Raw genomic sequence first — 25,740 nt, 5'->3', positions numbered from 1 at the left:
AAACCCTAGCTCAAAGCTCCCCACTCGAAAGGGCCACCTGGACCCTGCCTAATGTTGGTCCCACTCTTTATCCCTAGGATTTCTATTATATCATTATTTTCATAGCTTTTTATTACTAGTCCTAGTTCAATCTTTAATTACCTCGTTCCTTTTTCTCATTTTCTTCCTCTGTGAAAATAGGAGATTCCAGGAAGGTAAAGGTTGTTTCTCTCTGTCATGTTTATATCCTCAGCTCCTGTGATCATGCTCAGCACATAGTAAGCACATATCCATAATTAGTCTGACCTTTGAAAGTTAATAAATATAAATGTTAAAATAATAAAATTTTGGAGGGAGCACGCAGACTCTTTTCTGGTCATTCATACTTCTTAATTATTGAGATCATGCAAATTTTTATATCCCTATGGTATTAAGTTCTCTAAAGGATTCTACCTATTTTTCTATGTCATGTCACAATTTCAGGCTAAAACAAAACCAGGAACTTATAGCAAAAGCGACCGGCAACATCTGATTCAGATGTGGCTTTACCTGTGTGGGTGTGTTCTATGTAAACTGTGAGTGCGTTCATGACAGGAGTAACTTGGCTTAGAGATGCTGCACCCCAAATATCCTTTTTGTTTGTGAGTATTCTTGTGACTCTCTGACGGTAAGAACTGTTCATTCTTATTTCTGGCTCTTGGCAGCCTACAGATGCTTCCTGTTAGTGCTCCTGGCAGGTTCCTGGTGGGGCCTGTTGTTTACTGCCCTATCTATCAAGTCCTATTTATTTTTAAAATAAACTTTAAGTATACTGTAAACTCCTTTCACAAACAGATTTTTCCTCCTCTTTTACACTTGACAAGCCTCTAAAAGAAATAGCAACTCTGTCTCATAAATATCTGAATCTGAACCTTTTAGGAAAGAATTATACTTAAAGTACCTCAAGAACAGAGATGATCTCAGTCCAAAATCTTCCCTGCAACTACTAATTCTCTCTCTCAACCTCTCCCTCCCTGCTACTCTTTCTCTCTCTCTTTGAATCCCTTCTTTTTTTTGTATTATCTCATTCCTGTTTTCATACTGCTCTCTCCTCTCCCTAATCATCCCACCCCAGGTTAAATTCACTAGTTGAAACTGTCATTCATATCTTTCTTAAATACAGCTTATATAATGTAAATGTCCTTAGCAAAAAGATGAAAGGGTTTCCTTTTTTGCAAGCTCACCTAATCTAAACATTTTACATCTCTTTCTTGGTCCTTAAAAACCTACTATTCCTTTCATCAGTAAACTCTCCTATTTTCCAGCACAAAGGGAAAATATATTGACACAATACAACATAAAAGAACTTAGAATTTAGATTCATACTGACTCTAGGTTCAATTCAAACATTGCTACTTTATTAACTCTAACTTTGAGAAAGTCTGCTAACTTCTCTTACTGCATTTCCTCATTGGAAAGGTGTTTACCCAATATTTCTTTGGGTAAACATTCCTGGTATTCTCTAAATATTTCCAGCTCTTCTTCTGATCACATTTCACCAGCATTTTTCAATATAGGCATGGCTTTATGGCTTGTTTTTGCTAATGCAATCTGAGTAAAGGTGCTGTATTTCACTTGTGGATAGAAGTTTTTCTAGAGGCAGTATGAGATTTGCTATGGTCCCTACCCTCAGTGAGACAAATATGAAAACATGTGTTGAGAAGGAACCTCCATCATCTTGAGATCTTGGCTGTTAAGACTGAGCACACTCTGCTGCTGATCCACCATGGATGTGCAGCAAGAGATACCAGGTTCATTGTTACTGCAGCAAGACTTGTTCTGTCCTTATTGATGTTTATTGTACAAGATTGAAGGATGAGTGAAAATATATGTATAGCATCCACATAATATGCAGTCAATAAATGGTAGATGTAATCATCAGTAGGATAAGTATCATCTGTGACCATTGCTACTTTGGGTGTATTATTCTGTATTATATTTTTTCCCCATTATATACTATACATATATATTTACTTTTCTAGCCGTTCAATAAATTATGAGCTCTTTGAAAAGTACGAGATACTTCATATTTCCTCATTTAGCCACTGTCAGTTAGGTTTGGTATATATTTCAACTAAATGCTACCATGGCAGAATAGAAGCATTTATAGATAATACAAAAAAAATGAGTGTGTTTGTGTTCCCATAAACAGGAGGCAGACCCTAGTTTGCCAACCCCTGATTTAGACTCTCTTCTTATCTCCCGTCTCTTTCTCCTTTTCTATCTTTCAGTCTTAGTTTGTCTCTTTCCCTTATAGGTGTGGCTGTGCTGCTGATGCCACAGGTACAATTTTTCCTTGTAGCAAATAGAAATGGCCACCAGTAGCCCCAAGTCTAAGCTATAAAGGAAGCAAATCTCTTTCTTCCTGATGTTCCTCTTGAATAATGTGCCACAACCTCTGCTGAGAGGACATGGGAATTCCTGATTGGTCAGGCCTGAGTCATGTGACTACCCCTGCCATCAAAGAATGGTTGAGACATGGTGATTGATAAACACTTCAGGACCACCTAGGGGTAGGAATGGGAGAAAAAGGAGTACTTGGTAGAAACAATAGGCTGCACTTTATAAGTGCACTTATAAGTGCATATAAGCCTCATTTCTCCTACACATGCAGAGAAGCAGGACAGAACCATTTCTAGCAATTCTTCACTGTGTAGTAGCCATGATACTTTATAGCCAACCTCACTGGGCATTCCTCAAAGACCTCCTGTGGGATCTGGAAACAAAAGCACTGCCATAGACTTTGCATGGATTGTAGGTGAGAAGCAGGAAAGAGACAAACCAAGGAAGGCACTTAAACTTCTGTCTTAAGGACTTGGTTGAGTAGATGGACAGGGAAGCCTGGTGTGCTGCAGTCCATGGGGTCACAAAGAGTTGGATACGACTGAGTGACTGAACTGAACTGAGAAGAGGTGCCCTGTATTCAGATGGCTAAAAATCATTTCACAATCTGTGAAAGAGGAAACAGCAACATGGATAATTCCCAACTGGCTTCTAAGTATTTTTCTAATGATCTGAGACAACTCACAAAACTTTACAAAAAGGTAATAAACAAAGCAATAAGATGGTATATGAGTCAGGGCTTGCTGGAAGCTATCCAAATCCCTCTCTGTAATATGGGGAACACTTGCAAAGTCCTAATGTGAAATGCCAAACTAAGGGAAAAGACTTATTCTTGTTATTCCTAGGCACATGAGCTCTGCCTAAAGGTCATCACTGGCTACCATGGATATCTGTTGGACACTCAAAATCTGAGTCAGTTTGAGATACCAGTACTTCCTCTATTTTTACTTGGCTCAGAACATTTAATGAAATTATACAAATCCCTGAAATCTAATATTTTTATGTGATAAGATTGTGTAAGAGGAGGGGGTGGAAGAGAAGTTTGGAAAATGTGATGACAGATGGCAAGTGGGCTCAGGCACATAGCGTTCCTATATATAGGGGAGGGGACAATCTGGTTAATCAAGGGGTGGGGGGAGTATTTTTAAATTTAGATTCAAGTAGTTTATATATTCAGAAACATCATTTACTGAAGCAGCCTAGCTGGATAGAACTTAAAATTTTTTTTTGGTTGGGGGTGGCTTGTGTGATATATATTTTCAACAGTTTTGCATATTCTTTCATGACGTCTGCATTTGAAAATCAAATGGTCTCCACAGGCTTTGAGTATGTCTTTTGAGAAAAGGCTGAGAATATCTATTTCTAGAGAGAGTTCCTTCCAAGGAAATTTAATGACATTTAAAAAATTAGGGTCATCACAGCTAATTTAGCAACATTTGAAAATTAAAGTGAATGTTTACAATAAAGACTTTATTCTTTAGTAGAATGAACAATACACTGGAAATGAGGACACTTGAAATCCAGGCCCAATTCTAGGTAACATAAGACCCAGTAGATTGCGTTGTCTTCCATGGGTCATTTTGGCTGTTTGGGTCTTAATCTTCTCATTTTTTATTTTTTGGCTGAACCTCATAGCATGTGGAACTTTCCCTACCGGGGACTGAACCCACGCTGCCTGCAGTGGAAGCACATAGTCTTAACCACTGGTCCACAAGGGAAGTCCCCAAACTTCTCATTTTTAAAATGAAAGTTTGGGTTAAATAATCTTGGGGATATTTTTAGTTTTATATTTCCATTGTTGTAGGCTGTCTCTTATGTGTGCTCAGTCATGTCTAACTCTTTGTGGTCCTATGGACTGTAGTCCACCAGGCCCCTCTGTCTGTGAACTTTTCCAGGCAAGAATACTGGAGCGAGTTGCCATTTCCTACTCCAGGGCATCTTCCCCATCCACGGATAGAACCCACATCTCTGACATCTCCTGCATTAGTGGGTGGATTCTTTACCACTAGCACCACCTGGGAAACCCAGGCTGTCTCTTAAAGCTCCATTAATTAGGATGCTTTTGGTTGCAGGTAGCAGAAAGCCACACTCAAACTGCCTTAAACTATTACAGGGCAAATCTAACACTGAGTGGACTTAAGAGTCTGGTGCAATGAAGGACATTTTTCCACACTTGTTTCCTCTGCTTTTCATGGTATCAGTCTCATGCTAAGATTAGCACTGCTTCATAATGACACTGAGTCTATGACCTGCTCCCTTTTTCAGGTCTGGAGAAGAGAAAAAAATTTACTTCCTAAAACTGTCTTGGATGAATGAAAACAAGTATCTTTCCAAGAGATCTCTGTAAACCTGTCCTTGCGTAATTATTGGCACAGACTGACTTCTGTGCTCATCCCTGATTATGGCAGGGAATGGGGCTACGCTGAGCCACAGAAGAGACTCCTAGAACCAGCAGTTAGCTCAGCACAGGAGATTGTGACTAAATGATAGAAAGTCAAGGAGCGGGGGAATGTATGTAAGCGGAGCAATCATGGTGTGTACTAACCATCTCTTGGAACAGCTAAAGTTCACATAATCGATGCACTTAAATATGAGGTAGGAAAAAAATCACAAAGTAATGAAATAGAGCTCTTTTATGGTAAATATTATCATATCAAGCACATAGTAAGCTTTCCATAAAGATGTACTAGAAACACTGGCCTAACCTTAAATCTGTTAAACAGGGAGAATGTGCCTCTTAGTTGGCAACTAATTAACAAAATATCACAGGTATTTATGGGGTTGCCATAGTGACCAAACACTGCAGTAAGTTTTTGTTCTACTGCAGTGTCTTTCAAACTTGGCTGCATGTTGGAACCACACAGAGAGCTTTGAAAATACTGTTGCCCCAGTCTCACTTTCACAGATCCTAATTTGGTTGATCTGGGGTAGGGTCCGAGGCATTTAGAGTTTTACAAACTCCCCAGGTTATTGTAACTCACAGTCAAGACTGAGGACCTCTGGCTTAGGGAATCCAAGTGTGGGTGTGCTCAAGTACTCTGTCCTACCCGCTTTAGTCATGTTCGATGACTCCCTTGAACTCCTTTTTATAATTCTCTCCTCCTCTACTCTAGACTAGCAACTGCTAGATCTCCTAGTTGGGACTCCCAGAGATAGCACATGTTCTTCACTACAGTATGAACATGAAGGTGGAAACTAAGAGTGGGAAAGGCCTACTTTCAATATGGTGTGGTAGGAGAAAAGGACAAAAGGGTGGATGAGAAAAGACAAGAAGCAATTCAAAAAGCCTTTCTGGCACTGGGCTGTGGTTGGAGATGCACATTTAGGCACTCTCAGACTCAGATTCCCACACAAACACCCATACACATACAGACACATCATCTGAAATTCTTCCCAGCCTCCTTCCTGCTCAGCCCACCGCCAACCACTTGCTTAGAATATTGCTGCAAATTCATAAGACACCTAAAACATGAGAATGAGAAATGGTTGTGTTTATTCATTCACTGACACATTAATTTATTCATCTAGTCTATAAATAATGATTGATTACCTACTATGTGCCAGGTACATTGTCAGAGGGTGAGTGAACAGTGATGAATAAAACAGGAGTTTAGAGCAGGTACAAAGGCCCTGAATCTAGAAAAATTTTGGAGTGTGTGAGCAATTTCTATCTTATATACCAGTTCTTGAGTTCTGTTCTCTGTACTTGGCTTATTGCATGAATGCTTCCTAAAGGAAAGAATACCAAAGTGTATTACTGAGAGAAGTTAAGAGTGACTAGAGCATAGTGAATGTGAGAGTAGGTATGGAGGAATGGAATGATATTTAGATTGAAAACATAGGCACACTTTGGTTGTGTTGGGTCTTGTGGTCTGTGGTTTTTAAACCACACTAAAGTCATCATGTGTTTTCAAATAGGGAATGATAAGGTCAGGGAAAATCTCTGTGAGACCAGAGGGATAAAAAAAGAGCCATCCGGGAAAAGAATAGATGAAGGAATGTTCCAGAAGGAGGGAATAAAGTGTGCAAAATCTTTGACTGAGGAAGGCATTATGTTTGAAGGACCGAAAGGCACTATGCTTTATCTGGGGATGTGGAGGTGAGAGATAGACTAGTGAAGTGAAAATAATTATCTAGTGATCACAAGATCACTATCACTATCTAGTCTATCTCTCACCTCCACGTCCCCAGATAAAGCATAGGGCCTTTCAGTCCTTCAAACAAAATGCCTTCTTGAGTCAAGGCTTTTGCACAATTGATTCCCTCCATCTGGGACATTCTTCCATCTATTCTACAGCACTGAGCAGTAGATGCTGTAGCAAATGTGGCTGCACTGAATCTTGTAGAGATCGAAGTGTGTCTTATAGGACACAGCTATATGGAGGGGTGTCCAGTCTAGACTTGGGAGGCCAACACAAAGTCCATGGAAAATGAAGCACTAGAACTAACCCTAAAAAGTGGTTTGATTTAGAGGAAAGAAGGGGAATAGGAAAGGTAAGTGGAGGTGAAAGAGGGGAGAAAGAAGGTTTCAAATTTTAAAAACTGGGGCTTCAAAGACATGCGAAAGCATCTTAAAATGTAGATCCTAAATCCTAGTTAGATCCTAGATATCAAATTTAATTTTAAAAGTTTACAGAGACTTATAATATACCAGATATTCTAATATGCATCTTAACAATAATCCTTTGAATTAGGTATCAGTGTTTGGCAACTCAGGAAAAGTTACTGGAATAGGACTGGAGAGTTAGTAAGAGATGCTGCTAAAAGAAGGACCCAAGCTGTCTGACTCCACAGTCCATTTTCTTAGCCCTTCTATTTTACTGCCTCTCTGACCAAGTCGAAAAGCAAAGAAATAAAAGGAGGGAAGGCCAAGGAGATATGGATTAAAAGATAGACATATCTATTTTTCTATATTTTTTGTATTTCTGGAAATTATTTCTTTCTCATAATTAAAATTCAAACCAGATAAAAGAGAATAGCTAATCAGCAATATTAAAAATAAGACAAAGACCAGAAGAGAAATTTACTTGAAGGCAGATCAGATACAAACCAACAGTGTCAAATAAAGTTCACAAGATTTAAGCCCACACCAATCAATGCGAATGTATACTTTTCTGTTGCAGTTAACCATTGGTATCATATAGAATCCTGCAGAGAAAAGAAAAATATTTTCATTGTTAATTCTCTGTCTTGCATAGGAGGAAGTTTACTGCCATAAAAGTAATAAGTTTACTGCCACAAAAGTATCAGTGCCAAACACTGATACCTAATTCAAAGGATTATTGTTAAGATGCATATTAGAATATTTGGTATATTATAAGTCTCTGTAACTTTGTAACTTTGTAAAAAGTTACAAAAGCTTGTAACCACAATTTACAAGCAATAGAGGGACATGGAATGCTTAGAAAAAGAAAAGTATTTTAGGTTGATTATCTAGATTAAGTTCACCATTAGAGGAATTGTTATTGACATTAGAAAATGTGATATTTTCAGAGAAAAAAACAGATCATAAAACATATTATATAAATTATACATAAAACATATTGTATATAATTATATTATTATATATAATATATATATACTTTTTCAAGGAAAACAACAAAATCAAGTAGGCATGTTTAGAAAGTGAAAGACATGTGCATTTAAATGTGAATACTGGTAACTTTCATATAACAGATTCTAGATGACTTTTAAAAAATTTCTATTTAGATCTCAAATTTACTATCTTTCTTCTTTTCTTAAAATCTATTTACATATGGTAATGTAAGTTTCCATGTTACTTTTTCCATACATCTCACCCTCTCCTCCCCTCTCCCCATGTCCATAAGTCTAGTCTCTATGTCTGTTTCTCCATTGCTGCCCTGAAAATAAATTCTTTAGTATCATATATCTAGGTTCCATATATGTACATTAGAATATAATATTTGTCTTTCTCTTTATGACTCACTTCACTCTGTATAATAGGATCTAGGTTCATCCACCTCATCAGAACTGACCAAATGCATTCCTTCTTATGGCTGAGTAATATTCCATTGTGGAACTTCCCTGGTGGCTCACACGGTAAAGCGTATATATGTACCACAACTTCTTTATCCATTCATTTGTTGCTGGACATCTAGGTGGCTTCCATGTTCTAGCTATTGTAAATAGTGCTACAATGAACAATGGGATACATGTGTCTTCTTCCATTTTGGTCTCCTCAGGGTATATGCCTAGGAGTGGGATTGCTGGGTCATATGGTGGTTTTATTCCTAGTTTTTCAAGGAATCTTCATACAGTTTTCCATAGTGGCTGTATCAGTTTGCATTCCCACCAACAGTGCAAGAGTTTTCCCTTTTCTCCACACCCTGTCCAGTATTTATTGTTTGTAGACTTTTTGGTGATGGCCATTCTGACTGGTGTGAGGTGATATCTCATTTTGGTTTTGATTTGCATTTCTTTAATAATAATGAGTGATGTTGAGCATCTTTTCATGTGTTTGTTAGGCATCTGTATGTCTTCTTTGGAGAAATGTCTGTTTAGGTCTTTTCCTCACTTTTTGATTGGGTTGTTTGTTTTTCTGGTATTGACTTGTATATTTTGGAAATTAATCCTTTGTCATTTGTTTCATTCACTAGTATTTTCTACCATTCTGAGAGCTGTCTTTTCACCTTGCTTGTAGTTTCATTTGCTGTGCAAAAGCTTTTAAGTTTAATCAGGTCCCACTTGTTTACTTCTGTTTTTATTTTCATTACTCTAGGAGGTGGATCATAGAGGAACTTGCTTTGATTTGTGTCATTGAGCGTTCTGCCTATGTTTTCTTCTAAGAGTTTTACAGTTTCTGGTCTTACATTTAGGTCTTTAATCCATCTTGAGTTTATCTTTATGTATGGTGTTAGGAAGTGTTCTAATTTCATTCTTTTACATGTTCAGTTCAGTTCAGTCACTCAGTCGTGTCTGACTCTTTGTGACCCCATGGACTGCAACATGCCAGGCCTCTGTGTCCATCACCAACTCCCTGAGTTTACCCAAACTCATGTCCATTGAGTCAGTGATGCCAACCAACCATCCTCATCCTCTGTTGTCCCTTTCTGCTTCTGCCTTCAATCTTTCCCAGCGTCAGGGTCTTTTCAAATGAGTCAGCTCTTCACATCAGGTTCGCCAAAGTTTCAGCTTCAACATCAGTCCTTCCAATGAATATTCAGGACTAATTTCCTTTAGGATGGACTGGTTGGATCTCCTTGCAGTCCAAGGGACTCTCAAGAGTCTTCTCCAACACCACAGTTCAAAAGCATCAATTCTTCAGTGCTCAGCTTTCTTTATAGTCCAACTCTAACATCCATATATGACTACTGGAAAAACCATAGCCTTGACTAGACAGACCTTTGTTGGCAAAGTAATGGCTCTGGTTTTTAAAATGCTCTCTAGGTTGGTCATAACTTTCCTTCCAAGGAGTAAACATCTTTTTTTTTTTTTTTTTCATTTATTTTTATTAGTTGGAGGCTAATTACTTTACAATATTGTAGTGGTTTTTGCCACACATTGACATGAATCAGCCATGGATTTACATGTGTTCCCCATCCCTCCTCCCGCCTCCCTCCCCATCCCATCCCTCTGGGTCTTTCCAGTGCACCAGCCCTGAGCACTTGTCTCATGTATCCAACCTGGGCTGGTGTAAACATCTTTTAATTTCATAGCTGCAATCACTATCTGCAGTGATTTTGGAGCCCAGAAAAATAAAGTCAGCCATGGTTTCTCCATCTATTTGCCATGAAGTGATGGGACTGGATGCCATGATCTTAGTTTTCTGAATGTTGAGCTTATGCCAACTTTTTCACTCTCCTCTTTCACTTTCATCAAGAGGCTCATTAGTTCTTCTTCACTTTCTGCCATAAGGGTGGTGTCTTCTGCATATCTGAGGTTATTGATATTTCTCCTGGCAATCTTGATTCCAGCTTGTGCTTCATCCAGCCAAGCATTTCTCATGATGCACTCTGCATATAAATTAAATAAGCAGGGTGACAACATACAGCCTTGATGTACTCCTTTTCCTATTTGGAACCAGTCTGTTGTTCCATGTCCAGTTCTAACTGTTGCTTCCTGACTTGAATACAGATTTCTCAAGAGGCAGGTAAGGTGGTCTGGTATTCCCATCTCTTTTAGAATTTTCCACAGTTTATTGTGATCCACACAGTCAAAGTCTTTGGCATAGTTAAATACTTTTACATATAGCTGTCCAATTTTCCCAGCACTATTTATTGAAGAGGCTGTCTTTGCCCCATTTTATATTCTTGCCTCCTTTGTCAAAAATAAGGTACCCATAGGTGTGTGGATTTGTTTCTAGGCTTTCTTTCTTGTTCCATTGGTCTATATTTCTGTTTTTGTGCCAGTACCATACTGTCTTGATGACTGTAGCCTTGTAGTATAATCTGAAGTCAGGAAGGTTGATTCCTCCAGCTCCATTCTTCTTTCTCAAGACTGCTTTCACTATTTGGGGCCTTTTGAGTTTCCATATGAATTGTGAGATTTTTTTGTTCTAGTTCTGTGAAATATGTCATTAGTAATTTGATAGGGATCTCACTGAATATGTAGATTGCATTTGGTAGTATAGTCATTTTCACAATAATGATTCTTCCTACCCAGGAACATGGAATATCTCTCCATCTGTTTATGTCATTGATTTCTTTCATTAGTGTCTTATAAGTTTCTGTATACAGTTCTTTTGTTTCCTTAGGTAAGTTTATTCCTAGATATTTAATTCTTTTTGTTGCAATGGTGAATGTGATTGATTCCTTAATTTCTCTTTCTGAATTTTCATTGTTAGTATATAGAAATTCAAATTATTTCTGTGTATTGATTTTGTATCCTGCAACTTTGCTAAATTCACTGATTAGCTCTAGTAATTTTCTGATACTATCTTTAAGGTTTTCTATGTACAGTATGTCATCTGCAAACAATGAGAGTTTTACTTCTTTTCTGGTCTGGGTTCCTTTTATTTGTTTTTCTTCTCTGATTGCTATAGTGAGGGCTTCCAGAACTATGTTGAGTAATAGTAGTGAAAGTGGACACCCTTGTCTTATTTCTGATCTTAGGGGGAACGCCTTCAGTTTTTCACTGTTGGGACTAACGTTTGCTGTAGGCTTATCATATATGGCCTTTGCTATGTTGAGGTAGGTTCCTTCTATGCCCATTTTTTGAAGAGTTTTAATCATAAATGGGTGCTGAATTTGTCAAAGGCTTTTTATGCATCTATTGAGATGACCATATGATTTTTACCTTTCAATTTGTTAATATGGTGTATTACATTGATTGATTTGCATATATTGAAGAATCCTTGCATCCCTGGAATAAACCCAACTAGATCATGGTGTATGAGCTTTTTGATGTGTTGTTGAATTCTGTTTGCTAAAATTTTGCTGAGGTTTTTTTGCATCTTTGTTCATCAGTGATATTGGTCTATAGTTTTCTTTTTTTGTGTTGTCTTTGGTTTTGGTATCAGGGTGACGGTGGCCTCACAGAATGAGTTTGGAAGTGTGCCTTCCTCTGCAATTTTTTGAAAGAGTTTTAGAAGGACAGGCATGAGTGCGTCTCTAAATGTTTGATAGAATTCTCCAGTGAAGCCGTCTGGTCCTAGGCTTTTGCTTTTTGGGAGATTTTTGATCACAGCTTTAATTTCAGTGCTTGTTATTGGGTTGTTCATAATTTCTATTTTATTCTGGTTCAGTCTTGGAAGGTTGAACTTTTCTAAGAATTTGTCAATTTCTTCCAGGTTATTCATTTTAATGCCATGTAGTTGTTCATAATAGTCTCTTATAATCCTTTGTATTTCTGCATTGTCTGTTGTAACCTCTCCTTTTTCATTTCTAATTTTGTTGATTTGATTCTTCTCTCTTTTTTTCTTGATGATTTTGGCTAAAGATTTGTCATTTTGTTTATCTTCTCAAAGAGGCAGCTTCTAGTTTTATTAATCTTTACTATTGTTTCTTTCATTTCTTTTTCATTTATTTCTGCTTGGATCTTTATGATTTCTTTCCTTATACTAATTTTGATTTTTTTGTTTGTTTGTTTTTGGTTCTAGTTGTTTTAGGTGTAAAGTTATCTTGTCTAGCCCATATTTTTCTTCTTTCTTGAGGTAGGATTGTATTGCTATAAACTTCCCTTGTAGAATTCCTTTTGCTGCATCTCATAGGTTTTCAGTTGTATTTTCATTATCATTTGTTTCTAGAAATTTTTTTTATTTCCCTTTTTATTTCTTCAGTAATCTGGTGGTTATTTATAAATGTGTTGTTTAATCTCCATGTATTTGTGTTTCTTACAGTTTTTTCTTGTAATTGATATCTAATCTCATAGTGTTGTGGTCAGTGTAGATGCTTGATATGATTTCAATTTTCTTAAATTTACTGAGGTTTGATTTGTGACCCAAGATGTGGTCTATCCTGGAAAATGTTTCATGTGCACTTGAGAATAAGGTGTATTCTTCTGCATTTGGATGGAATGTCCTGAAGATATCAATGAAATCCATCTCATTTGATCTATCATTTAAGACTTGTGTTTCCTTATTAATTTTCTCTTTTGATGATCTATTCATTGGTGTGAGTGGGGTGTTAAATTCTCCTACTATTATTGTGTTACTGTCAATTTCTCCTTTTATGTCTGTTAGTGTTTGTCTTATGTACTGAGGTGCTCCTATGTTGGCTGCATAGATATTTACAGTTGTTACGTCTTCCTCTTGGACCAATCCCTTGGTCATTATGTAGTGTCCTTCCTTATCTCTTGCAGTATTCTTTAATTCTAAGGTCTATTTTGTCTGATATGAGGATTGCTCCTCCAGCTTTCTTTTGCTTCCCTTTTGCATGGAATATATATTTCCATCCTCTCGCTTTCAGTCTATTTGTGTCTTTAGGTCTGAAGTTGGTTTCTTGTAGACAGCATATATATGGGTCTTATTTTTGTATCCATTCAGCCAGTCTGTGTCTTTTGGTTGGAGAATTTAATCCATTTACATTTAAAGTAATTACTGATATATATGTTCTTATTGACACTTTCTTAATTGTTTGGGGTTGATTTTGTAGATCTTTTTTCTTCTGTTGTATTTCTTGACTATATAAGTCTATTTACCATTTGTTGTAAAGCTGGTTTGGTGGCGCTGAATTCTCTTAACTTTTGCTTGTCTGGAAAGCTCTTTATTTCTCCATCAATTTTGAATGAGATCCTTGCCAGGTACAGCAATTTTGGTTGTAATTTTCCCCTTTCAGTACTTTAAATATATCCTGCCATTCCCTTCTGGCCTGCAGAGTTTCTGCTGAAAGATCATCTGTTAAGCATATGGGGTTTCCCCTGTATGTTACTTGTTGCTTCTCCCTTGCTGTTTTCAATATGCTTTCTTTGTGTTTAGTCTTTGTTAATTTCATTAGTATGTGTCTTGGCATGCTTCTCCTTGGGTTTATCCTGTATGGGATTCCTTGTGCCTCTTGGATTTGATTGTCTATTTCCTTTCCCATGCTGGGGAAATCTTCAACTATAATCTCTTCAAAAACTTTCTCATACCCTTTCTTTTTCTCTTCTTTTTTTTTTGGATCCCTATAATTCAAATGTTGGTGCATTTGATATTGTCCCAGAGGTCTCTGAGACTATCCTCAGTTCTTTTCATTCTCTTTACTTTATTCTGCTCTTCAGAATTTACTTCCACCATTTTATCTGCCAGCTCACTGATTTGTTCTTCCGCTTCAGATATTCTGCTATTGATTCCTTCTAGAGTATTTTTAATTTCAGTAATTATGTCATTTGTCTCTGCATGTTTATTCTTTAATTCTTCCAGGTCTTTGTTAATTGATTCTTGCATTTTCTCCGTTTTGTTTTCAAGGTTTTTTATCATCTTTACTATCATTATTCTGAATTATTTTTCAGGTAGTTTGCTTATTTCCTCTTCATTTATTTGGACTTCTGTGTTTCTAGTTTTTTCCTTCACTTGTGTAGTATTTCTCTGCCTTTTCATTATTTGTTTTAAACTTATTGTGCTTGAGGTCTCCTTTTCCCAGGCTTCAAGGTTTAATTCTTTCTTCCTTTTGTTTTCTGCCTTCCTAAGGTTGGTCCAGCAGTTTGTGTAAACTTCTTATAGGGTGAGATTTGTGCTGAGTTTTTGTTTGTTTGTTTTTCCTCTGATGGGTAAGGCTGAATGAGACGGTAATCCTCTCTGCTGATGATTGGGTTTGTATTTTCATTTTGTTTGTTGTTTAGATGAGGCATCCTGCACAGGTGCTACTGGTGGTTGGGTGATGCTGAGTCTTGTATTCAAGTAGTTTCCTTTGTGTGAATTCTCACTATTTGATACTCCTTAGGGTTAGTTCTCTGGTAGTCTAGGGTCTTGGAGTCAGTGATCCCACTCCAAAGGCTCAGGACTTCATCTCTGGATCTGATTCCGCAGCTTCTCAACTTCCTTCTTCAGTTGTTCCAGGTCACTCATCCTTGCATTTCCTCATGGAAGAAACTACCAAATGAAAGTTCAGAAACAATTCTGTTCAAGGTCTCAGCATCCCACTTCTCCTGCAATGTCACCTCTTCTTTTTCTCCTTGAGAAGCACCACTGCCTCCTCACTGACTCCAGAGGTGGAAGTTCGCTGGGAGAGGACCTACACTACTCCTACCCCATCTGCCCTCTTACTTACAGGCCAGGACTCTCTGATAGGCATGGAGGAGGGAAAGAGATTCAAAGAGGGAGGGGAAGTCTACTACCTTTCAAAAACAAAACCATACTACTTTTAAGTAGAAAAAATTATAAAAATGGAAAAGTACTTTAGTCCTAAAATATATATGAAAGTACCACCAGCTTTTGTCCACACTGTGGTTATTTTCAATATTAATCCTTTCTTCCAAATTATTGTCCTGATTTTCATTTAAGTGACTTCTCTGGTGGTTCAGACAGTAAAGCATCTGCCTACAATATGGGAGACCAAGATTCGATCCCTGGGTTGGGGAGATCCCCTGGAGGAGGAAATGGCAACTCACTCCAGTATTCTTGCCTGGAAAATCCCGTGGACGGAGGAGCCTGATAGGCTACAGTCCATGGGGTGGCAAAGAGTCAGACACGACCGAGCGACTTCACTTTCTCTTTCACTTCATTTAAGTATCAGACCTCCCGCATTCCATTCATCTCTTTTGGAGGAAATTAATTTCTCTCTTGACTTGGGTTTGGGACTAATGCTGTGGCCCTCAGTCCAACCATGTGATCTTTTCCCCCTGATCAAGGTAGCCGGCTCAGGGAGGGGCAAGTGATCCAGGGCAAGTGATCCAAGACAACCTAAGGAGCTGTGAGAAGTGGTTTGCTGGGGGAAGCTAATGAAGACTCTTCCTTGCTTATCTGAGAAGAGCTTCTTGAAACAACCCTTTTGTTCCCAATACATGGATGAATAAGACCATATCTCAGACAGCTTTTGGCAGCTATGTTTCATCCATGGTGGGATGCCTATTTTAGAATGACACCTTGCACAGCAGAGAGAAAGTTGAAACTGAGCTACATCCTTGATAATTTAGTGTAGTTACTGAGTCAAACCCACCAGGAGGTGAGCTCCACCTGTAAGAAAACTTACATCCTCTGTGTTATTTACTCCAGTTTGCATTGTTTCTGATTTCTTTTCCTATTACTTGTAACCAAGTTCATTTTACCTTCTTCAATGTTATCCTAATTCTGGAAGGTTACTGTGAGGTAATTCAGACTTTTCTGCTAGCTTACTAAAAATTATTTGACATCATTGCATTTATTTTCCTTAACCTAGCTAACATTTTTTAGAGCTGTGCTGTTCAGTACAATTTCCACTAACCATATGAAGCTATTTAAGTTTAAATTAATTAAAATGAAATGAAATGAAAAATTTCATTTCGTTTGCACTAGACACCTTTCAAGTACTTGATAGCCACATGTGGATAGTGGCTACCATCTAGGTCAGCACAGATACAGAACATTTCCAGTCTCAGAGAAAGTTTTACTGGATAGTGCTATGAAAGAGAGAGAGAGAAAGAAAGAAGAGAAGAGAGGATATAAGATGAGGAGACTTGTATTCTAATGTGACCCACACCAGTGAACTCACTATATTCCCTCAGGAAAGCCTCTTCCCTTTATTAGGTCTTTTTATTTCCTGTACAACAGAGAGGCTGAACAAGGAGGTTTGGGGGAGATTTCTTCTAGGTTCAGAGTAATGAAATTCTAAGTGTTTTTTTAGATTTTTAACATTTGTAGATTTTTGTTATTCTTCAGGGGTCAGCTGTGAATTCTACCATCAGACCATATTTAGATACTAAGCACCAGGGATGAAAATTCAGGACAGCTATATTTTTTTCTTCTAGAACAAAAAAAGTATCCAAAATAGATTTAGTGGCAGGTAGGTAAGGGTTTAAACAACATATGGGCCACTTTCTGTTACTTAGTGTCAAAACAATAGACTCAAACAGAACAAGGCAGTCATCCTTAATATGTATTTCTACTTCATACATGTGTACTACTAAAAGGAACAAATAAAGACCTTGGAGGAGGGAACAAAATATACTTATTTCTGAAAAAACAGTTAATTGTATATGCCATCTTGATAGTGGCCACATATTTTGTTTTTGATTCATTCATTATTGTTTATTTACACATACAACCACTAAAATCTCTACTATATGCTCTATCCCACTCAGGGACCCAAGAGTGTAGTAGGAGCTGAGTGAGAATGTTTGTAAAAGATGAGCCTAGAGAAGTAGACAGGGGCCAACTCGTGCAGAGCCCTGTCAACCATAGCCATGAATTTGGGCTTTATTTAAGCACAATGGGAAAATCATTGAAAGGTTTTCAGGTTTACTTGAGTGGCATGATCAACATACATCTCAAACCCATTCCCTCTGGTGGCAGAGTGGGAAAGAGATGTGTGGAATGTTCACATTTGAAGGCAAGTGGACTAGTTAAGGAAGTATTGTTATAATTCAAATGAAATATGGTGGTATTTGGGGTGTATATGTTTAAATGGACAGGGAGAGAGTGGAGAGATTTAAAACACAGAGTCTGTGAAGGGCCATTTCTTAGATCAGAGTGGGTATGGGAGATAGTGACTATGAATCTGGCTATGGATCTGAGCGTTTTATAAACCAAAGAAATCATGTTATTGTTTTTATTATTATCATCAGTTATTTTCACAACCTTTATGTGCTCATAATATATATTCATATTCTCATAATAAAGAGACCACTTGTTCTTTAAAAGTTCAGTTTATTTATCACTTTCATTAATGCAATGGAAGTGAAGCTGTTTGTGGTTTCAACTTTCTTTCTGTTCTAAAAAGAGAATAAGGAGATGAGATGTGGAAGAACAAAAGAAATGACCTTATTCTTTCTTTTCCTGCTGCCTGGAAGACTGACAAGATAAGCAGTGAGGAATTATAATTGATAAAGTAATTGAAGAGATAGGCTGCTGGAGGTGAAAAATGAGACTCCTACACGAAGGTTATCTTCTAGCCTAAGAGAAATCTTGCCTTCCATTTCCTTTTTCTAACAGTTACTGAAAATTCTGGCTTGGGTATCCACATCCAAATCACCAAACTGAGAGTCGCCAGTTTTACAGCAAATGATTCAGCCTCTGCTCATTAAGTCTTATTTCTGGAGCAGTTTTTGGCTTTTTTGGTGTGTGTGCTTTTGCTTGATTTTTTACCTTATGCATGTTGTACATTTTTATGAAATAAGTTGTCTCTTCTTCGCTTCTACTGCTAGGAAGCTTTGAGTCAAATTAGTACTTCCTCTGTTACTTGATGATTTGGAGTTCACTTTCAAAGTTCTCATTAAGCTTATTTTACTCAGCTTATGTGGCTTTTATCTTTACTTTGTAATTTTTTTTTCCATTTCTTGGAAATATCGCTTGCCTAGAATTTGGTTGCTTAGAGCTTCTGAAAATCAAATACGAGTTTATATCAAAGTTTTTCAACCTTATGAGAGGTGTGACATTAGTTCAATCACTTAACTTCTCTGAAATTTGTGTTTTCACTGATAAAATAAAGATGACTGTAATACAGACCTATTAGCATATTTGTGAGTATTAAATGAGCTCCTGCATGTGAACGCTTAGCCAGGGGCTTGGCACATAAAAAGATTCCTCTCTCTAGACAAACGGTATTAATACAATAGCATCATCATCATCATCATTATTAATACATGTTCATCAATCATCATAGATGTTATATATTATATAGCTCATCTTCTCTTATACTTCATTTGCTTTCTCTTCATTTTTCCCTCATCTTAGCTTAAATATATTTTGAAACAATACAAGGTACAGAATAAACAAATAAGACAAGCATATACATTTTATTTAGGCCCCAAAGTAAGACTTACAAGCTAGGGATGTTGTTGTGTATCTGATATGGGGCACATATTAGGACACCAGGAAAATTTCAAGTGAGTTCCAGACAAAGCATGATGTAACACAAATGATTTATGTAACTGTGTTATGGGAGAAAGATAGGGTACCATTATTACTTAGCCAAGGGAAGAGGTATATTATCTTTTCATAATCAGGGACTGAAAACAGACATTGTCAGCCAATTGATGGATAGCCCCAGTGACTACAGAAAAGAGAAACTGAATTTCAGTCGTATAGAAAGCATCTAGATTAGAGATAATGACAATGATCCTCTCATCCATACCTTCATTACCATTAGCCAATTGAAATGGAACAAGAAAAAAAATAATAGCATTGTGAAATCACAACCAAAATTGTTATTTCAGGAAATACTTAGAACTCCTTTAAATGGCATACATCTAAACCACTTTCATTTGCATTGGACTGAAACTTGGCATCTTTCTCAGTCCAGATGTAATTTATTTAAATTCCTTTAGTTGTTTTTTAATTTAGAAATATGCATAGACATAAAATCTTGCATGTCTCAAATGTGTTTTTCCTGCACATTTGTGAATTCAAATTAGCCAAATTATTAAGTGGATTGTTCCTAAACTAAAGTGAAGATGGCTTTTACTTCTAATGACAAGAAATGAAAAGTGTGGTAATCAGGGAACTGAGGGATTTTCCGGTGGTACTTCGGGCCTGGATCCAGGATTTTGCCCCTTCAATGCGTTTCCCAATTAACTCAATAACACAAAGTATATATGAATTTTTTGTATTTTAAAACTGTTTTTAATCATTTGAAGAGACAAAGAGTGAAGTCACACTCCACAGGATGCAGTTTTCCACCAGGAAATTCCCTTTGGACATTTCTGTTGCCCCCAGTGCTTCTCTTCCTGAGCCTCCAGAGAACCTCTGCATCTCTCTCTCTCTCTCTCTCTGTTTTTCTGCCCACCCCCACCATTTTTCCCCTCTCCAGGTTTCTGCCCTACTGGCTCCTCTATCCTCCATTCCTCCGTCTCCAGGCCTTTCATTATGCAGGGCAATATGCTGAACATTCTTGGCTATGTAAGCATTCTGAGTTTTATCTTTTACCCCCAATTATTTTCATTGGGTCTTCTGAGTAGGTTTTTCCATGGGGAGAAGTTCTAGTGAATATGATTTTCTCTCTTTTTGACATAAACAGATGTACATATGCATAGATACTGTATTTGAAGTTCTATCTTTAGGAGTTTGGCCCCACTGAGTAGGTATCTTGAAGTCCTGTAACTGGAAGGGCTGTAACAGTGGTGCAGTAGCCCTTTGCCTTTTGCAATATCATGCTCGTATAACTGAACCAGCCTGGCCATGGGCATGTGAATGTTCAGTTTCTAACTCCTGGTTTATGAGAATCTGAAGGGATACTGGCTGCAATAATCAATGCTTTGGATTTACACTGCTCTGATCAAAAATCTCCAGTGGGTTTCTGTACCATGGAGCTCTGTGAAGACATGAACTGGGCCTGATGTATATATTCTGCTATAGCTTAGGGAAGTAAATGGAACATAATTCAAGTAATACATGATTGATATAGGTTAAAGTCTTCATCAGTCGGGACAGACTAGGTTATATTGCAGTAACAAATGGCCCCCAAATCTCAATTGCTTAAAGAACAGAATATTTCTTATTTACTATCTACATCTGTTGTGAGTGGCAAGGTGAAGGTGAGGGCCCCTGCTCTTTGCAGTCTCTCAAGGATCCAGGAAGATAGTCCCTGTTCCAGAGGCAAAGAGCAATCTGAAAAGTGTTGCTTCAACAGTCCTTCAGCCTCAAAGAGATACCATCAGTTTGGTTGTCACCTCATTGGCCAAAATATTATGGCCCACCCAACAAGAAAGTGATCAGGTGATGAAGTCCCATGATGGCCAAAGGTGGAATGGCTCAACTTCTTTGAAATGTGTGAGAGTAACTTTGCTTTGTGTTGGGAGAATGGACTAAATTGCCTTAAGTGTCAATATCTGTTGATGCTTATATTATTAGGGAAAATGATCATTGGCAGCAATACAATGGACAGGGTATTTAGAAAAGAAAATGGAGCTAATCTGACATTCTTGTTCCATCATATGCAAATATAGAAGCCACTTAAGACTGAAAGGGAAAGTCTTTATTCCAGTCTTTTTAAAAAATTCTAACAATTCTTATCTGAGTGCCTTGAACATAATCCATTAGTATGTATTTCAAGTTTATTAAATTGAATCATAGATAAGAAATGATGTTGAACCTTAGTTTAATCCCTAGAAATGAAAAAAATAATGTATAGTTTTCAAAATGTTAGCCTTTATTACCAAATGTGAAAAGTAAAAGTTGCTGAGTCATGTCCAACTCTTTGTGACTCCCTTGGAATTCTCCAGGCCAGAATACTGGAGTGGGTAGTCTTTCCTTTCCTGGTCCCAACCTAGGAATTGAACCTGGGTCTCCCACATTGCAGGCAGATTCTTTACCAGTTGAGCCACAAGGGAAGCCCTTTCCTTCTAGTTTTAATGCATTATCATAGCAAGGGCTTCCCAGGTGGCGCTAGTGGTGAAGAACACGCCTGCCAATGCAGGAGACATAAGAGATGTTTGTTTGATCCCTGGGTTGGGAAGAGTCCCTGGAGGAGGGTGTGGGAACCCATTCTAGCATTCTTGCCTAGAGAATCCCAAGAACAGAGGAGCCTGATGGGCCGCAGTCCATAAGGTTGCAAAGAGTCAGACACGCACACATTAGCATAGCAAAAACAAAACAAAAAACCATGAGGTAAAGACTGCCTTTCATATTTCTATGCTTCAAATGCCTGGAATATACTCAGCATGTAAGTCTTGAATGAATATATAATAATTTTTGAAGACTGTATTGTAAAGAAATAAGAAAAGAAATAAAATATAATGGCTAATTTTGTAGGGTAGGTTTTTTTGTTTTTTTCTATGAAGTATTTAATCCTAGTGTTCAGAAGATGGGCTCTTGACTCAGATCATTGGGGTCGCTCTATCACTTAGCAGCTATAATACCTTGAGTAAGTTTCTTAATCTCCCTATTCACCCTCTGGTTCCCCATTCATGAAATGAAGACAGTAATAATGATACTTATCTTATGGGGTTGGTAAAAAGGATTAAGTTACACCTTATAAGCAACGAACTTTGGAGTAGCATCAACACATGGTGAGGGTTTAAATACACCTTTACCTACTGCTACTGTGGGATTCCCTGGTGATTCAGCAATAAAGAACCTGCCTGCCAAGGCAGGAGATGTGGGTCTGATCCCTGAGTCAGGAAGATCCTCCAGAGAAGAAAATGTCAACCCATTCTTATATTCTTACCTGGAAAACTTCATGGACAGAGGAACTTGGTGAGCTGCAATTCATGGAGTCGCAAAAGAGTCAGACATGACTTAGCGACAAAACAACTGCTACTGTAGTTTTAATCACTTTTGTCTTGAGATTGAATGGTGTGAGCTGACTATACATATTCACCAACTCAACAATAGTGAACCATAGAAATGAAATACACAATCACACCTAGAACTTTGGCACTCGACTTATTTTCACTCTAAGATTTGTATTTACTTTTACCTTGAAATTTGTTTAATGATGAGCTTTAATAAACAGTTGTTAGGGTCCAAAGAGCTATTCTGTGCAGGACCAGGGATGAAGACTGATGTGTTTGAAGGGTCTCTCAGTGTCTCACTCTGTAAATGGAGAGAGAGGAGGATGGCTTCTGAAGATGCACTGCAACATCAAACTTTGTTTACAATGACTGTGAAAGCCCAGAGTACTCTGAGGCATTTGAAGAGGTTGTTGAAGCCGGAATATTATAAGAACTACCTTAATTTTGAAAATAAAAAAAAAAGAAAGAAAGACTAGACAGTGTGATGCATGACAATGGCAATCACATCAATGTTATTTTCCCCCTTGTCCCCAAGCATCTAACACATAGTAGGTGCTTTATAAGTGGATAACTGATTGACTTATTCAAGTGAATCGTTGTCAATGCAATCTGTAAGTGACAACTAGGTCACTTCATATGCATCATTTATGTGTAGGTACCATCATATTTGTATTTCCAAAGAAGAAAGTGTCTAAACCCTAGCACTGGAAACAAAATGTTGAACTTCTGAGTGTTTTCTCTTCCCACCCCAGCATATTATTTGAAGGAAATTTTTATAAAATGTCTTGAGCATATTTCTTTGTCAAAACCCACTCTTAGATGCTGAAAATAATATATTTCTCTGTACTAAACATGTTTAAAAAAAACTCAGAAGGTTTGTTTTAGGCTTACTCCTATAAACATCTATACTGTAGTCTAGCTAGATCATGTTCCCACATTTAGCTGCTGAAATAATTGACAGACTTAAATTTGTATAAACTCAACAATATTTCGGGTTAACTTACTGGTTAAAAGAACCTTAAGAGGTAAGAAATGGCTTACATTTTTCACTTTCCCATTTGCTGTTAGAAAGCTAACACCCATTAACACTATCAGTATTTTGCAGAATGCTTTTTTCTTTTGTTTCTCCTTCCCTCTTTCTTCTTTTGGTAAATGAACAGTATCAGTAAAATCTCTAATAGAAAGTACTGGGCAATACAGTGTTAAAGTGCTGCTTGAGTTGTTCAATAGTTAGTGGGCAGGTATTACAATTCACTGTAGCTGTAATAGAGGGTAATGTCACTTTAAGACATGTGATACTTTACAGAGGAGGGATGTATTGAAAGAGACTATTGCTACTTACAGCGCCGTATAGCAGCCCTGCTCCTACATTTTGCTGCCTTACTCTGCCCTGAATGCTCTGGAGTGGGGATGGTCCGTCATTAACTATAAACTGATTCTCATCAGGAAACTGCACATTATCTCACCATCATTTCAAAGGTCTCGTCTGGCAGAGGTGACGCCAGGAGATGATTTAAAGGTGAAAATGACAAGGTTTCCAGCCCTCAAACCTTGGTTCCTTTTCTGACAATACAGTCTGAATGAACCCAATGTCTTCTTTACTGTGGAAGTAGCATCGGAAGAGAAAACATATTTTTTTTTAATCCTGATGAAGATTATTGGGAAGCTCTTTTAAAAAAAAATCTCCAATTGTGGCACAGATGGATTTTAGAAAGTGTTAGAGCTTTCCAATGAACACTAATAGAGTACTCTGCTCTTGGCTGGATTTTTCAGGTAAGAAGCCTCTTTAAGGGTTTAAGATTCAGAAAGCAGATTTGAAATCTATTTAGTCAGGTCTAGAGACCTATGTAAGGCTGAATGCATTATTTTGGGGGGAAACACCTATTAACATAGAGATCACCTCTTGCTAAGAGAGTGAGCAAAGAGAGCTATTTGCAGGAGCCTTGGAAGTAATGTTGAGAATTAAAGAAAGTTAAATGAAAAAAAAAAAAAAAGAAGGAAAATATTGCAAACATCAAACCACAGCAGTCTTGAGTGCTAAGGTCTATATGGGTGAAGAAGAGAAAGCAGTCATTGAAAAACTGTTAAGTTTTTATCCTGGTAGGGTTTTTTCAAGTTTAGATGAATTCCTAGTACATTTTAACTGAAATTCACAAACAGTCATTGCATGCCACCATCCGCTCTATTTTATCTTTCTATAATTTGCAGGCACCCAGATGCATTCATTTCAGAATTCATAGGAGGGGTGTTGCTCTTATCTGAAGAGAATGCATCTATGGTACACTGATAGTTCTGAAGACAATGAGGCTAAATCTGTTGTACACGAAAGTAAACAGTGGGCTGTGAAACTAATTATAAAGTGGATGGTTCATGAGAATCACAGACCAGGGCATGAAAGGCATCATGCTGTTGAACATAATGTTTTCCTACTTTGCACTTAATTACGGTTGTCATCATTTGTCTATTATAATTTTAAAACCCTTCTTAAAGATTAAGTCTCTCTCTCCTAAAACCCACAAATTATCTTGTATTATGTCTGTATATATATACACACACACAGAGAGATATAATGTATATATTTTGCTTGCTGAACATCACAGCTTTTGAAAGAGTGCCAATTTCCACGAATAAAGAAGTCACACTGGGAGGTCACTAGGAGGTTTTAAATATAGAGTTTAAATACTTGAAGTAAATGATTTGACTGTGGAAAGCTGAAAAAAAGAAAGAAACAATATTGGGTCCAAAGCTCTAAGAGAAAAGCATATACTTAACTGGATTCTTATATAGAAAATGCTTCCGTATCACTGTCTGAGTAAGGACGATGCTTCAAGTTTGATTAATTTGGCAAATATGAAATGCAGCATAAGGTGTTGTTTGAGAAATTGGACAATATGTAGCGCAGTTGAGCTTTTGTACCTCCTAAGATTCTCATAGGTGCTGAGAAGACTGTCAAAGTTTCAGCGCCTGAGAAAAGGTGGATGTTCGTCCATAAATACAGACGCCACCTGTATATGCATATTCATCAACACTCAACAAATGCCACAATAAGATCTTAGGAGGCAAAGCAATATTGTAAATTATGGTTTGCTTTAGGAGAGATGCATAGATCTTAGATCTTATATCTGAAACTCATTTTGGCTGAAGACAATTCCTTCTGATTTTAAGTCCAGCCAAAAACACCAGTTCTTTCAGGAGATTACAACATGCCTCTGAGAAATAATTTCTTAGTTTAGAAGACAGCACTGGAATTAAAAATTCATGACTGTAGAATTAAAAAAAAAAAAAGAATCCACTCTTTCCTTCTAGGCTTATGTCAGACTTGTAATGAAGTTAGAATGAACAGGAGCATGCAGCCTTTCAATGCCTGGAATAACTATAGCTTAAAGATAATTGTGTAAAACAGGATGTTTAGTCAGGGTATACAGTTTCAAACTGCCTAACAGATAGTCAAAAACTTTATTTCTGTATTTCAGCTATCCTAAGAGTTTGGTTTTGCAGAATTTCAAAAATGGATTCATGATCTCGTGGAGAGTGATTTCTTTCAATCCCACTTCACGCCATGACCTCTGTCGGGTCATTAATTCTAGCCAGCAAAGTAGCAAAGGGACATGACGTCTGAGACCCCCCTTCTCTCATCAG

At 37.5% G+C, this 25,740-nt stretch overlaps 1 protein-coding gene and 1 long non-coding RNA gene across 5 annotated transcripts in view; one reads left to right on the top strand and one right to left on the bottom strand.

The window, feature by feature from the left end:
• Positions 1-25,740, bottom strand: part of LOC122683125 — a 31,520-nt gene that overhangs the window by 4,413 nt on the left and 1,367 nt on the right. For 2 of the 3 annotated variants that reach the window (XR_006337632.1, XR_006337630.1), the window contains exon 2: positions 22,287-22,402. This is a non-coding gene — a long non-coding RNA (uncharacterized LOC122683125). Of the gene's footprint in view, positions 1-7,377; positions 7,510-22,286; positions 22,403-25,740 lie in introns of those variants that run through there. The other variant, XR_006337631.1, reaches the window with a different exon arrangement.
• Positions 23,406-25,740, top strand: part of TAFA1 (TAFA chemokine like family member 1) — a 509,503-nt gene continuing 507,168 nt past the window's right edge. Inside the window, exon 1 of one of the 2 annotated variants that reach the window (XM_043886703.1) lies at positions 23,406-23,874. The gene's annotated coding sequence lies outside the window, so the exon portion shown is untranslated. The remainder of the gene's footprint in view (positions 23,875-25,740) is intronic. The other variant, XM_043886704.1, reaches the window with a different exon arrangement.

The sequence above is a fragment of the Cervus elaphus genome, chromosome 24 (assembly GCF_910594005.1).
Source record: "Cervus elaphus chromosome 24, mCerEla1.1, whole genome shotgun sequence".
Lineage (NCBI taxonomy): Eukaryota > Metazoa > Chordata > Mammalia > Artiodactyla > Cervidae > Cervus > Cervus elaphus.
The sequence above is the reverse complement of the archived record's forward strand: the minus strand, read 5'-3'. Positions and strand labels throughout refer to the sequence as shown.